Source organism: Callorhinus ursinus, unplaced genomic scaffold (assembly GCF_003265705.2).
Source record: "Callorhinus ursinus isolate GAN/ISIS: 27379988/994484 unplaced genomic scaffold, GSC_fseal_2.0 scaffold10, whole genome shotgun sequence".
Taxonomy (NCBI): domain Eukaryota; kingdom Metazoa; phylum Chordata; class Mammalia; order Carnivora; family Otariidae; genus Callorhinus; species Callorhinus ursinus.
The window spans coordinates 2,016,914-2,030,483 of NW_027397072.1; the positions used below are offsets into that span (position 1 = coordinate 2,016,914).

The window sequence follows — 13,570 nt, forward strand, 5'->3', positions numbered from 1 at the left end:
GTACCAGTCACTCCTGAATACACGTGCATGAGTGTAGCGTTTTCACACATGGCTTAATCTGTATCTCAGTCCTACCAGGTATGTATTATTTCCCAACTACAGGGGAAGAAATGGAAGCCCTGAGTGGTTAAGCTGTCTGAAGCTGCATAGCTGGACAATAAAGCAGCCACATTCGAACTTGTCTGCCTGGCTCCCGAGTTAAGGCAACGTTCCCCGCACAAGGCTGCCTTGTCTTTCCAGTGCGAGAGATGAGTTGCATTGATCCATCTGCTCTTCACCATAGATGTCAGCTGATCACTCCTGTATGTCTGACTATGAATCTTGGTCACCACCCAGAGGGGCTAGGGACATGTCAGATTCGTGGTGGAACTGAGAAGTGCAGCACTCAATACCCAGGAGACCAGCGGATGGGGAGGAGGGGGTTGGGAGCTGCAGGGCCTTCTGCAAATCATTGCACCTCCCTCCCCAAATCCCTGCTGATTAGAAAACGAATGTGATGGGGGGGATCCTTTCAGGTTCTCTGATTCTGCTGCTGTTGACACAGAGAGAAGGGAGATTAATAACTTTGGGGTTGGGAGGGGACAAGCAAGGAAGTAGCTGGACCCATCCCCCCTTCTCCCAAGAACAAAGGCGGGTGGTGCAGGCTATCCCTCCAATGATACGTGCACTCTGCCCTCTACACATGTCCCTGGCTCAGTACAAACCAGGGACACTGAGGACCTTGCCTGCAGTCGGGGTGAAAGCCCTGTGACAGCAGGTGCTACTACTGTTTACGTTGCCCCACACCCAGGATGGTCCCGCTACCCATCACTGCATTTGGCTTGTGGTCTCTCGGCCAGTGTGAAATCTAAGTGATTGTGCTAAAGTCAATTTGCACTAAGTGTTCAGGGAAAACTCCCTGAGGCTTCAATCAGCATCTTTCCTGGCGTCCAGGCGCATGACATCTCCTGCACCCTCTCCATCCGCTCATTTTGTCTACTCTCCAAAAATGAAGGGGGTCACTTTGAGGGGGAAATCAGTTCTCTCCAGCTTGGCCTTTATCCCAGGCCCCCAGGTTCCTCCTTAGCTCTTATTCCATGGGCCCCAAACATGGTGGGTCTCCTCACACATGACATCTCCGATGTTAGACGATCAAGTCAGATGTAAGTCAGATGGCTGCATGAGAAGCTGGAGGAATCACACTGTTTTTCTGTAACAGCCAGTACCACAGTCTCTCATCAAAACAAAACAAAAACCAACCCTCCCTGTTCAAGAATAACAGTAAGCACTTACACTTTGCTAAAATCTGAAGATTTGGATGTTTCGCAGGTATGCTGTCTTTGGATTCATTAAGTTCTTTACTCCCTCCAAACCCCCTTCCCTCCTGTGAGGGACAAGTAATCCCAGTGAAACCTCTCTCATTTCCTAACAGCCTGCTTCTCTCCCCAGTCCCAGGATCCCGCACATACCGGTCCTCCAGCGCCTCCCTGGCTCCACAGACGTATGCACAAAATGACTCTCACTGGCCTGTATCTGGCTTAGCCAAGTCTCACAATCTCTGCCCTGCATTTGCACATAGTAATCACGCCATCAAAACGGGGCCCCTGTAGACCTGCCCCATATGCCACTGAACTCTCACCCTGCAATGGTCCCAGAATTGCATTGCTACAGGGTCTCCACAGATGGATGATCCTTCTGCCACCACTTCTGTTGTGCTAGAACGCCATCCCCAACTTTGCTTCCAGAGCCAGGCTGACCCTCTAGGCCTGTGTGGGTCATGAATGCTGCCTGGGTTGCATTTGGAAAAGAGGCTGCTGGACTCATTAGGACGTCTGCGGCATAGGTTTCCACAGCACAAATCCCACTGCCATCCCTTCCTAGACCAACTTTCCCCTAACACTCACACACCACCCAGACCGAGAGAGAAGTTACTGAAGCCTGAGAGATGAAAAGCGTAAGTGATGGAGCGGTGGATGTAGAAATCCCCTGAACATGAAAGGTAAGTCTTGAAGGAAGAGTGAGCAAAGGGCACACCTTACTGACTGGTTACCATGTGCCAGGCTGCTGACAGTGACCCCATGCCTCGCTGTCATAACAACCTTCATCTCACAAATGGGAAACCAAGACTGAGAATTTGAATGAATTGTCCAATACAGAATGTGGGTGGATATACTAGGATTCTAATCTCTTTTCATGGGCCCCACAAAGCCCCTGTGTTTTAACTATGCCTCCTCTATGGAATTCTGGCCAATGCCGGATTGGATCCCTGTGGACAAGGGAAAGGGCTGAGCCAGGCATAGCTGGGTAGTTCCCAAGGGTACATGGAGCCTCAAAGTACAGAAAATGCAAGTGGGTTGTGCATGATATTTATTACCCAGGGTCAAGTGGCATAGGGTTCCAGCACTGAGTGAAGCTGCATTTTCTTTGCTCCTCCCCTGGGGCTGGCTTTCATCTGCATCTTTTTAGTTGTTTCAAGGTATTTCCCCTTCCAGTCTAGAAACTTACTGAACTTTGAATATGTTTCAACCACAAGTCATGAACATGCTTCACATTAACCATGAGCATGGTTCTTCCAGGTCTAACTGATCTCATTCATTAATTCTCAAGCAGTACTTGAAGAGTGTTTGACAATGCATCCTTGATCAATGGAAATTCACTTAGAGAATGCCTACTTACATTGTTTTGACTGACCATGTGGTATTGCTACTAGCTGGGATTTCATAGCTGGTATAAGAAGAATCACCCCATGGAAAACAATTTCAAAAGCTGGATAATGATTTTTGAAAGTGTGGAAGGACCAGAGATCAATGAAGGAAACCAGAGCTTAGAGAGGCAAAGAGGGGGTTATACAAAGGTGGAGAGTTCCTGGGGAATCGTTTGAGAAGTCCACCTACCACAACTATTCACACAGTAAACTACTGTTCAGAGTAAACTGCTAAAAAAAAAAAAAAAAAGATAAAAAACTCTTAAAAATAGTCAATGGAAAAAAGAGACCTGTCCTTCAAAGGAGCAGCAATAAGACAGACAGATGTCTATACAACATAAACAAGAGAAGACAGAAGACAATAAAAGGACAGTTTTAAAATGCTGAAAGAAAATAATTTCCAAACTAGAATTAAATACATAGCACAAGTAGTCTTAAATATCAAATAAATGAATGTAATTTTTAGACAAACAAGAATTTAAAGTTCATCATGAATAGAAATATACTAACAGAAGTAAAGAAATTAAAAGGAATTTTTCCAACAGAAGGAAAATGATCCCAGTAAAAAAGCACAGAAATGCAGGGAGGGTTGAAAACACTAGAAAGGGTAAATACATGTTTAACTTCAATTAAATATGAGCTATTATTAACACAAAGATTAAAAATTCTTATAGGATTGGGGCACCTGGGTGGCTCAGTTGGTTGAGCGTCTGACTCTTGGTTTTGGCTCAGGTCATAATCTCAGGGTCATGAGATCAAGCCCCACATTGGGCTCCACGTTCAGCTGGGAGTCTGATTGGGGATTCTCTCCCTCTGTGCCTCCTCCCTCTCTTGATAGATAGATAGATAGATAGATAGATAGATAGATAGATAGATGATAGATAGATAGATGATAGATAGATAGATAGATAGATAGATAGATAGATGATAGATGTTAGATAGATAGACATAGATAGATAAATCTTTTAAAAAATTCTTGTAGGATTTAAATTATTTGAAGAATTGAAACATATGACAACAATTGCACAAAAAGCAGGAGTTTTAAACTACAGCAATGTCCTTGATAATTCATTAAATAGTAAAAGTAACATTTTAACTTAAATGCAAATTAATCAAAGGTGCACATTATGCTCTCTACTGTAATCACGAAAAGATTAATAAAAGCATGTATAACTAATGAATTAACAAAGGGCAATTGTAGAGCTAAAAATATATATAATTAGTTAAAAACTAAGATGGAAAGGAGAAAAACATACCAACAGGTATACAAACAAAAAATTAGTAAGCTTCTAGTTTTAAATACAAGATTATAAGTAACTATATTACATGAAAGTATAAATAATATAAATTAAAAAACAAAGGTTTTATAACTTGTATTTTAAAATCCAAGTATATGTTGCTTTCAAGAGACATGTTTTAAATATAAGAATACAGAACATTTGGAGTAAAAGAATTAAAAAAAGATATATATTGAAAACACTAACCAAAAAACATCTGACATAGTGCAACTTATATAAGATAAAGTAGTCTTTAAGGCCATGAGTATTTTTGGAAAGAGAGATTTCAAGATTTAGAAAGAGTATACTTTAATAGAAAGATTAGATCCTAAATTTGTATGCACCTAATAACATAATTTTGAAACACATAAAGCAAGAGCTAAAAATCGGCCAAAAAGAAAAGACGTAGAAATATTGAAACCATTCTCTTAATAAAAATCAAAATGAACAAATAAAAAATCAGTAACAATATAAACAATATGGAAAACACAATGAACAAAATGGACCTAACTTTACAAATTCACATGGAATACATAAAAATTTGTTTATATTATGAGCCAAAAAGCAATTCTAAATTCATTTTAACTGATTTAATATATCCTCTAACCAGGGTAAGATCAAGCAAGAAATTAATAGCATAACTAATTTTTTTCAGATTTTTACAAATTAAGCAACATATTTCTAAATAAATGAGAAGAAAAAAATTAAAAAGGAAGGAAGAATACATTTTTAACTAAATGATAATGAAAATGCAACATAGCAAATCTTTTGATGTACAGCTGATATAGCTAATAGAAGAAAATTTAAAGGTATAAATTTATATATTAGAAAAGAAATATTATTGAAAACCAAGGAGCCAGATATCCATTCCAAGAAGCTATTTTTAAAAAAGAACTGTAAATCATACCAAAAGAAAGTAGAAATAATAAAAAAATAGAAAAATGTAATAGAGAAACATTCAAAAGTTAATTCCTTAAAAAGGCATATAAGACTGATAAATTCCTAGTAAAGCTGATAGTGCAGAAAAGAGTAGGCATGCACTACCAACATGAGGAATGAAAAATCAGACATCACATAGGTGTAAATCTTTGTGACCTCAGATTAAGCAGCAATTCCTTAAATACAACACCACAAACAACAGAAGGAACACTGATAGTTGGAGTTCACCAAAATTAAAAACCGTGCACCCAATGGCACTACCACAACATAAAGAAACAACCCACAGAATATGAGACATGTGTCTGACAAGGTTCTGTTCTCAGAATATATAAAGGACTCATGCCACACAACAAAATAAAAATGAACAAATTCAATAAAAAATAGGCAAAGGACTTGCATAGGCATTTCTCCAAAGCAGATATGCAAATGGCCAATAAGCACATGAAAAGACGCTCCATATCCTTAGTCAAGAAGTGCAAACTGAAACCACAATGACATACCCCTTCATATCCACTAGGAAGGCTTTAATTTAAAAAAATAAAAATAAACCCAACAACATAAAATAACAATGGTTAGCAAGGATGTGGAGATATTACAACCCTCACACATTACTGGTGGGAATGTATAACCGTGCAGCCACTGTGGAAATCAGTTTGGCAGTTCCTCAAAAAGTTAAATATGGAGTTACCATATGACTCAGTGAGTCCATCCTTAGGTATATACCTAAGAGAAATGAAAACATGTCCTTATAAAAACTTTTACACAAATGTTCATAGCAGCATAGCATAATAACCAAAAAGTGGGAAAAACTCAAATGTCCAGCAATTGATGAATGGATAAACAAATTACAGTATGTATACATACATTCAGTGGAATATTTATTCAGATATGAAAAAGATGGAGTACTAACATATGCTACAAAATGGATGAATCTTGAAAACTTTATGCCAAGTGAAAGAAGGCAGACACAAGGTCCATGTACTGTATGAGTCTACTGATATGCAATGTCCAGAATAGGCAAATCCTTAGACAAAAAGCTGGGTGGCTGCACTGCTGGTGGAAAGCATGAATTGGTACAACCACTTTGTAAAATTCCTTGGCAGTATTTACTAAAGCAGAAGGCATGCATGCCCTGCAAGACATCAGTTCCTCTCCAGATATGGATCCGATACAAACATGTACACGGGTGCACTCACAGATATATTCCTTACTTTAACAGCAGCATAATTTTTAATATCCAAGAACTGAAGAGTTCATCAAGGGTAGAATAAAGAAATTGCAGTATATTCAAGTAGTGGAATACTTGTAAGCAGTGACAAGAGCAAGCCACGACTACATAAAATGTGTGGATGAATCTCAATGGTTTTGCATGCAAGACAGACATATAAGAATATATACTGCAAAATGTCATTCACATAATTTAAAAACAGGCAGAACTATGATGATAGAAATTAGAACAATGAATACCTTTAGTCGGAGGGGGTGGCGGGAAATAATGACCAGAAGGAGCATCAGGAGGGCTTCTAGGCTGCTGGGAATGTTTTGTATCTTGACCTGGGCCCAGCAACCTGGGTGTGATCACTTAGTAAAAACATTCACAGGGCCATATATCCAAAATTTGTGCAATGTACTCTATGCATGTTGTATTTTATTTTTTAAAAAACTTTAACATGTAAATATTTTGTAAAAGGGAATATAATTATCACTGGGGAAAAATAAATACCCCCTTCAAAAATACCTGCCTTCCATCCAAAAAATGAAACATGATCATCACAATGTAAGTAACTGTTAAGTCTTGGTTTGGGTATGTGGACTAGTTATTTATTATTTAATCTCTCTACTTTAGTGCATGTTTGATTTTTTCGTGATAAAATGCTTTTTTAAAAGTTGTATCAATTGTTTTAAAAGTTAAAAAAAACCCTCTCTCTCTAATAAGTAAAATTTAAAAGTGTCCAGTGATTAATATCTGTGACATCAACATTTAATGTCTTCATTTGAAATTCCATGGGGGAAAATAAATGTGAAAACCTGCCAAAGCTAAATCCACTTATGAACCATCTGATCTCCCGAAGTCTACAGTTAGCATGTCTCTCAAGGTGTTGCTAGGAACATATGACCCTCTTCTCCCACCCAGCCTCTCAGGGCACTCCTGCTGATCGCCGCGTGTGGACAGCTAGACACACAATGGCAAAGGAGATTCAGAAATAGAGTAACACTGTCCCGGGAAAGCGCTGCAAACCAACAGCACAGCTGGTCAGAGATCCCCGGGCTCTTGAGGCTGATTACCAGGGTCCCCCGGAGCCAGGCAAGTCCGGCGAATAAAGACTTGCCTTGGATGGGACTGCTGAGTCTTCCATAGAATGCCATTTCTGCCCTTGCAAATTTCCGATGGCTTGACAATGAATGAAAGAGCAGAAATGTGTGTTCATTCATCAGGCTCTGGTGAAGGCCATTACTGTTTTATTCAGTGGAGAGGAAAATCATCCAAAAGCTGAAATTTGAAAAATGTACAAATGTAACTAGACAGAACAAAATGATGATTAGCCAGCCCTCTGACCTCTGTGCATCGGCTGTTTTCCTGCCGGTGGCAGGCGGCAAGTGGGTGGTTTATGCAGGACAAAGGAATGACACAGTTAGTAAAGCCTCCCAGCCCCCTCCCCCCGCCCCAGCGGGAAAGAAGATGAGTTTCCTGTGTGTTAACATGAGGCAGGAATGGAACCCTGTAGGACGAGTGGCTGGTTTCTCGCTCCTTGTCTACAAGAGGACATTGCCACTCCAGTCACTGATTGTGTCTACTTGAAATCACGATGGCCAGCCATCTGGCTCAAGTTGTCCCGCTCTGATTGCTATAAGCTGTCAGAGAGGACCAGCCTGAAAAGACATCGTCCCTCCTGGTAATTACGGGGTACATCACACGGCTGCCATTTCAGAGAGTCCTATGCAAGGCCCTCATTTTTGAATAATCTGCTTCACTGTTTTGTTCAAGAATTTCTCTTCCCCTTGTAGTTCCCGACCAGAGAAGATGACAAGGGGCTAGCATACCTTCAGATGCAACAAAATAAGGTCTCTGGTCCGTTTAACTTGACATCGGACCCAAGTGCCTGGCACGACAATGTGATTTGTGCCTGGTGCCTGTCCAAAGTACACACCTGCCTTTTTTTTTTTTTTTTTTGGGAGAAATTCTGTTGACATTGTAGACTGTGGTTTTGACCTAGAAAATGCTTCAAGTGTGCCAAACCTCATTAGCACATGTTCCCGACAGGCGTTTGGCATTGCGTTCACTAAGCCCTCCTGTGTGCTAGCGATGGTGAAGGGACCACGTTCCTGGTGGCCGTGAGGGGCTCGGGGTGAGCAGAAGACCATCGAGTGTGTACACAGCTCAGCTCAATGTGTGCACTGTCTCCATGGGACTGAGAAGGGGCAATTCTTCAAATTCTGTTTCTACTTCCTTGCAAATTAGTTCAGTCTTTTACCAAGTATGACTGGGAAAGCTGGTTTTGAGAACAACCTATCACTTCGTTTTTACCAGAGAAAACTGCTGTTGAGGAATAAAACGTGTGCAGCCTCCATTGTAAGTAACGTTCTGACTCTCTACTGTGGTTTCAAGCATAACCCTACAGACTAGCAAAAACCAGTGACACTGAATACCTCAGCTAATCCCTTAACTCGGCATAGGACTTTGAGGCCATCAGATATCTCCCCCACAAACCACCCACACATAACACATGCACACACCTGTCCACGCCTTCAGATCTGTGACGAACGTGCATTCCCATCGTATCACCGGGAACCCAATGCAGGCTCGACCCCAGGAGTAGAGGTTCTAAAATTAAAATATAACTGTAAAAATGTGTCCATTTATGTCAGCAAAGCTTGGCAGTATTTGTGGACTTGCATACAGAGGGTGCTAAATGAAGGGCAAGCACACAGGTTTAAGTCTGGCCGAGCTCATCGGTCTGGGCCGGCTGGCAGAGGCTCTGGGTTCAGGTGACTGGCTCAGAGGTCGGTGGCTCTCACCGCTTGCTCAGTGGTTAGTCCAAGCAGGAGCTTGGTGATGGTCCCCTCTCAGAAAAGAAAGTGAAGTCTCAGACACGTCTTGGGATAAGTAGAGAACTTCAGAATAAGGTATTCAAAGGCTTGAGATGGAGATTTATTATGAGCGATGAGGTCACTGCCTCGTGCACACACTTCCTTTCTCCTCTTGTGTGAGATGCGCTAGTTGTGTTTAACTCTACAATTTTGTCCTGAGTTGAAGATACTGTGGGGCATTAAATCTGAATTAGGAGAAGAGACATCACCAGAGCATGCACACAGAGCTGATGCCACAACAGGTGAGGACAGGCATGAGACGTGAACTAAAAAGGTGAACTTCGATGGACATTTGCTATTCCTCTCTGGTTTTATTGCTTTCTGACATCCAGTCTTCCTTCCCTTTGGGTAATATTCCTATATTTAATATATTAATGCCCAACTAATATACATTAATGATGCAACTGTATAAATACACACAGTTATAGAATTTTGTAATAACTGTATAAAAATAGAATTGGGCTTTAATATACATCTGCCACCTGCCCCGCCCCTGGCAGCCAGGTTTCCAGCAGTGACCTAGTTCACAGATTGGATAACCCTCCCTGGCACTTTGAACCTGGAGAGAGGAGATATTTGGGATTTATTCCACGCAGTAGTAACATCCCAGTCCCTTTGGTGCAGCAATCTAATGATGTCGCTCGGAGTTTATTTTTATTTCCTGAAACCAAGGAACTTTGTCTAACAGACATTTAAAGAGTCAGTTACATCACCTACTTGCTGTGTATCCTTGGACGAGTCACCTAGCCTCTCTGGGCCTCCAGTTTCCTGGCTGTGACACAATCAACAATGAATTTACAGCTCTAGTTGCAGGGTATCTCTACAATGATGTTAGCCCATGATTCCAAGCAGACACGTTGTATTATAAAAGTTTCAAAGATGTAATTTAAAAGAAGGAAAAACACAAAACAATGACTTCTGACAGAGAACCATCCCGGTGCTATTCTTCAGTTCTGACTTCAGTACAAACATTGTCTACACCACCAGATTCCGCAAGACTCACCACAAGTCATGAGATGCTCATTACTGGAAAATGCCTCTCGGGCTCATAAAGGGGGCTGTGTGAGGATGTTGTCACAGATGTGGGTCTGTCCTTACGAATGGAACCGCGGTAACACCAGCGGTAATCCCGCACAATCGTACAACACTCTCAGTCTTCAGAGCCACTTCACGTTCCCCCCCACCCTGATCTCATCCGACCCCCACCCGCGCTCTGTGCCTCCTCGCCCCCACTGCACAGCCGAGAAATCAGGACGCCGAAAGGGGACCTCACTGCCCAGGTTCAGCTGACAGGGAACGCGCAGACCCGTGGCCAGCACCTAAATCTTCTGACTCCAGATGCCGCTCCCTTTCCGACAGGAGCTGCCTTTGATGGAGGGTTCCTCTGCCGCAGAACACCGAAGGCTCTGCCTCCCCCTGGGGCGGTGGCTGAGGACGGGCCCGGCGTTCTCCCACACCTTGCTCTGCGCTCATTCTGACGACACAGACTTCTTTTCAAAATGGGGTCCAGTCCTCCTCCAAGAATGCTTGCCTTAATCTCCCTGAATTACAAAAGGAACCAAAACTAATATTTCCTTTTTGATTTAATACAATCTATTTTATCCATTTTTAAAAAGAGATTATTTTGTAGAAATGGCATGTAAATCCCCAAAATAAACAAAGTCACCTTCCTTTGGACTCTAGACAAATAACCTGAAAATAATCCTGACAAGATTGTGTTTGCAGAGCCAAAAAGCTCTGAGAAGAATAAATAAATAAAGGACTCACAGCGCCCGTGGCTCTCTGCCCTCCTCCCGCTCATGGATGTGAATTTATGTCTCTCCTTCCTGGGTCAGAGTTAAACGGCTTCACCAGTGGAACCTGTAATTAGTATGAGTGGTTAATTCCAAGGGCTTCACTGCACATTCTCCATGGCATTTCACAGCACTAAGGGTGACCATTATGAGGAGGCGCGCTCGCCAATGAGTGAGCACTGGAATTAGCAATAAAACACTTGTCTCTCCATTTCACATACAATTTGGCTTCAAGGAAGAAGACAGACTTTGCATTCACCACTGCAAGTCTTTCACAGCGCAAGCATATTTGGGCTTTGCGGAATAGACACGTTTCACGCCTCTTTCAGGAAATTAGATACATGAATTATCCCCAAATAAAGAGATTAAGGATGCATTGTTCATGTGACAAGGCATTTCATTATAAAAATATTCCAGTCACAAGTTATGCATTTCCAAATTTTAAAAAAATGTCTGATTTGTATGTTTATTAAGGAATGCAGATTTTGTACAAAGGCTGCACCTAGATTTTCATGAGGTCACGCATATGATCAAAGTATAGATTATACCATGAATATATATGGCTTTACCTTTTACCTGAACTGTGCATAGTGACAAAACTTATTTTTGAAGTGTTGAACACTTAGCCAACACAAGCTAGACCTGAAGGCATATTTAAAAATTGTTCTGAATAAGAAGTTCAAAATATTCTCTGATCTGACCCTAAATTCCATCAAAGTCTTGAGCCAATAATTAAATCAATTGTCCAGAGGTGGGTGATATTTTTCTGTACATAAAATATGAGACTGAGCAAATAACTGCCCCCTCCATTTGTCCCACTGCCCATCATCGTATGCGGCTGTGCACCACGAATCCTGAGTGACCCACCTGGCGAGCGGCTGTGTCCACCGCTAAGGAAACTTCTTTGCCTTGAGAAGAATTCTGGGGTCAGAACTGTGACGGGGTTGGGCCGAGCACTTCAGTCGGGAAGCTGGTTCTGGTGGAGGCAGGACGGATGGACTGGAAGGCGGTATCAAGACCCCGTGGCGGAGCCTTCCGCTGGTGGGTGTAGGGAGAAATGGATGGACTCAGGAGATAGGAAGCATCTAGAATTAATAAGGCTCAGGGTGGTATTTTGGAAGTGAAGGAAGATAATATTCCGATTAAGGATAGCTTGGAGTTCAGGAGTCCAGGGCAGCTGAGTGGATAGTAGAGCCCTTCTTCAGGAAGGAAACACAGAGACGGGGAGTTGGGGAAAAGAAACAGGGTGTCCGGTTCAGGACATGCTGAGTTTTGGACGCCTGGGAACGGACCTGAATTCCATCCATTCTTCTTTACGAGTACAGAAGTCTCCAATTGGAGCCCTCAAGCTGCATCCAACACAGAGACACGGTTTCTTAAAACCACGCGATATTTTCTTAATGGACCCAACAGTTTTTAAAATAGGTTATTCTACAAAAGGAAAAGGCTTCTGTGTCTTGAACAGTTCGAACACCTGGCACCGTCCTTCCCTTGTGGCAACAATCTGCTGGAGCCAAGCGGCAGGCGTGGATTGCCGGGGGCTTCTCCAGAAAATCCCATAAGCCACGTACCTGCGGGTCACTATCGGCTTTCTCACACCCCCCAAACACTGGCTGATTCCACATTTCCTTCTCATCTTGCTTTCCATCACTCTTATGTAGACATAATACACGGTAGAAGATTATTGTTCTGGGAATCCACACAGGGGAAACTTTCAAAGCTAGAGTAACTTTAAAGGAGTTTTAAATGTTATTGGCATCCAGTTTTTAAAAGAATGGGAAAAATGGGGCACATGGGTGCTCAGTCATTGGGCGTCTGCCTTCGGCTCGGGTCATGATGCCAGGGTCCTGGGATCGAGCCCCACATCGGGCTCCCTGCTCGGCGGGAAGCCTGCTTCTCCCTCTCCCACTCCCCCTGCTTGTGTTCTCTCTTGCACTGTGTCTCTCTCTGTTAAATAAATAAATAAAATCTTTAAAAAAAAAAAAAAAGAATGGGAAAATCGCCTACAAAGATGTTATAATGTGAAAGATGATTGGCTTGTAGGGGCTGAAAATAACCCACTGGTGATGTGCCGTGTGCGATGGTTAATATTTTGCCTACTTGACTGAGCCACAGGATGCCCAGATAGGTGGTCTAGCAATATTTGGGGGTGGGCCTGTGACGTGTTTCTGGAAGAGATGAGTGAATCTGTGGTTGGAATGAGGAAGGCCTGCTCACACAAATACGGCTGCACCCCATCTAGCATGTTGACAGACCAGAACAAAAAGAGGGAAGAAGGGTGGTTTCTTTCCCTCTCTCTCTGCCTGCTTGGGCTGAGCTATTAGTCTTCTCTGACCCAGATTAGGATTCACACCATCGGCGCCCGAGTCTCCAGCTTGCAGATGGTACATCGTGGAACATACCAGCATCTCTAATCTCGTGAGCCAGTTCTTTATAGACAAATGTACATATTATACATAAAGGGGGTACGTGGGTGCAGACATCCTACTGGCTCTCTCTCTCTGGAGAGCCCTGACTCATGCCACATGTGCCGCAGACACGGACGCACATGTGGGGCTGTTGCTTCGAGCAGGCTGGGCTGCCCAGGGAGCAGGAGATGTTTGCTGTGACCTCGACCACCTCCCCTGCAGGCCCAGCCTGGCTCAGGGCACTGGGGGGCATCAGGACATACAGCTCTTCCTGTCCCCTGAGAAACACAACACCCTGCCTAGATTTGTGGTCCTGCACTCAGTGAGCCCAGAGGCCCGAGACGCATGGCCCAGCGGGTCACCTCCTCCAATCCCACCTCC

At 42.8% G+C, this 13,570-nt stretch overlaps 1 long non-coding RNA gene across 1 annotated transcript; it reads right to left on the bottom strand.

Annotated features, from left to right (window-relative positions):
* Positions 1 to 7,235: 7,235 nt before the first annotated feature.
* LOC141373544 (uncharacterized) lies at positions 7,236 to 11,812 on the bottom strand. The gene is made up of 3 exons (XR_012379615.1): positions 11,649 to 11,812; positions 10,756 to 10,848; positions 7,236 to 7,390 (listed from the first exon to the last, which is right to left on the bottom strand). It is a non-coding gene; the product is annotated as an uncharacterized lncRNA (long non-coding RNA).
* Positions 11,813 to 13,570: the final 1,758 nt, after the last annotated feature.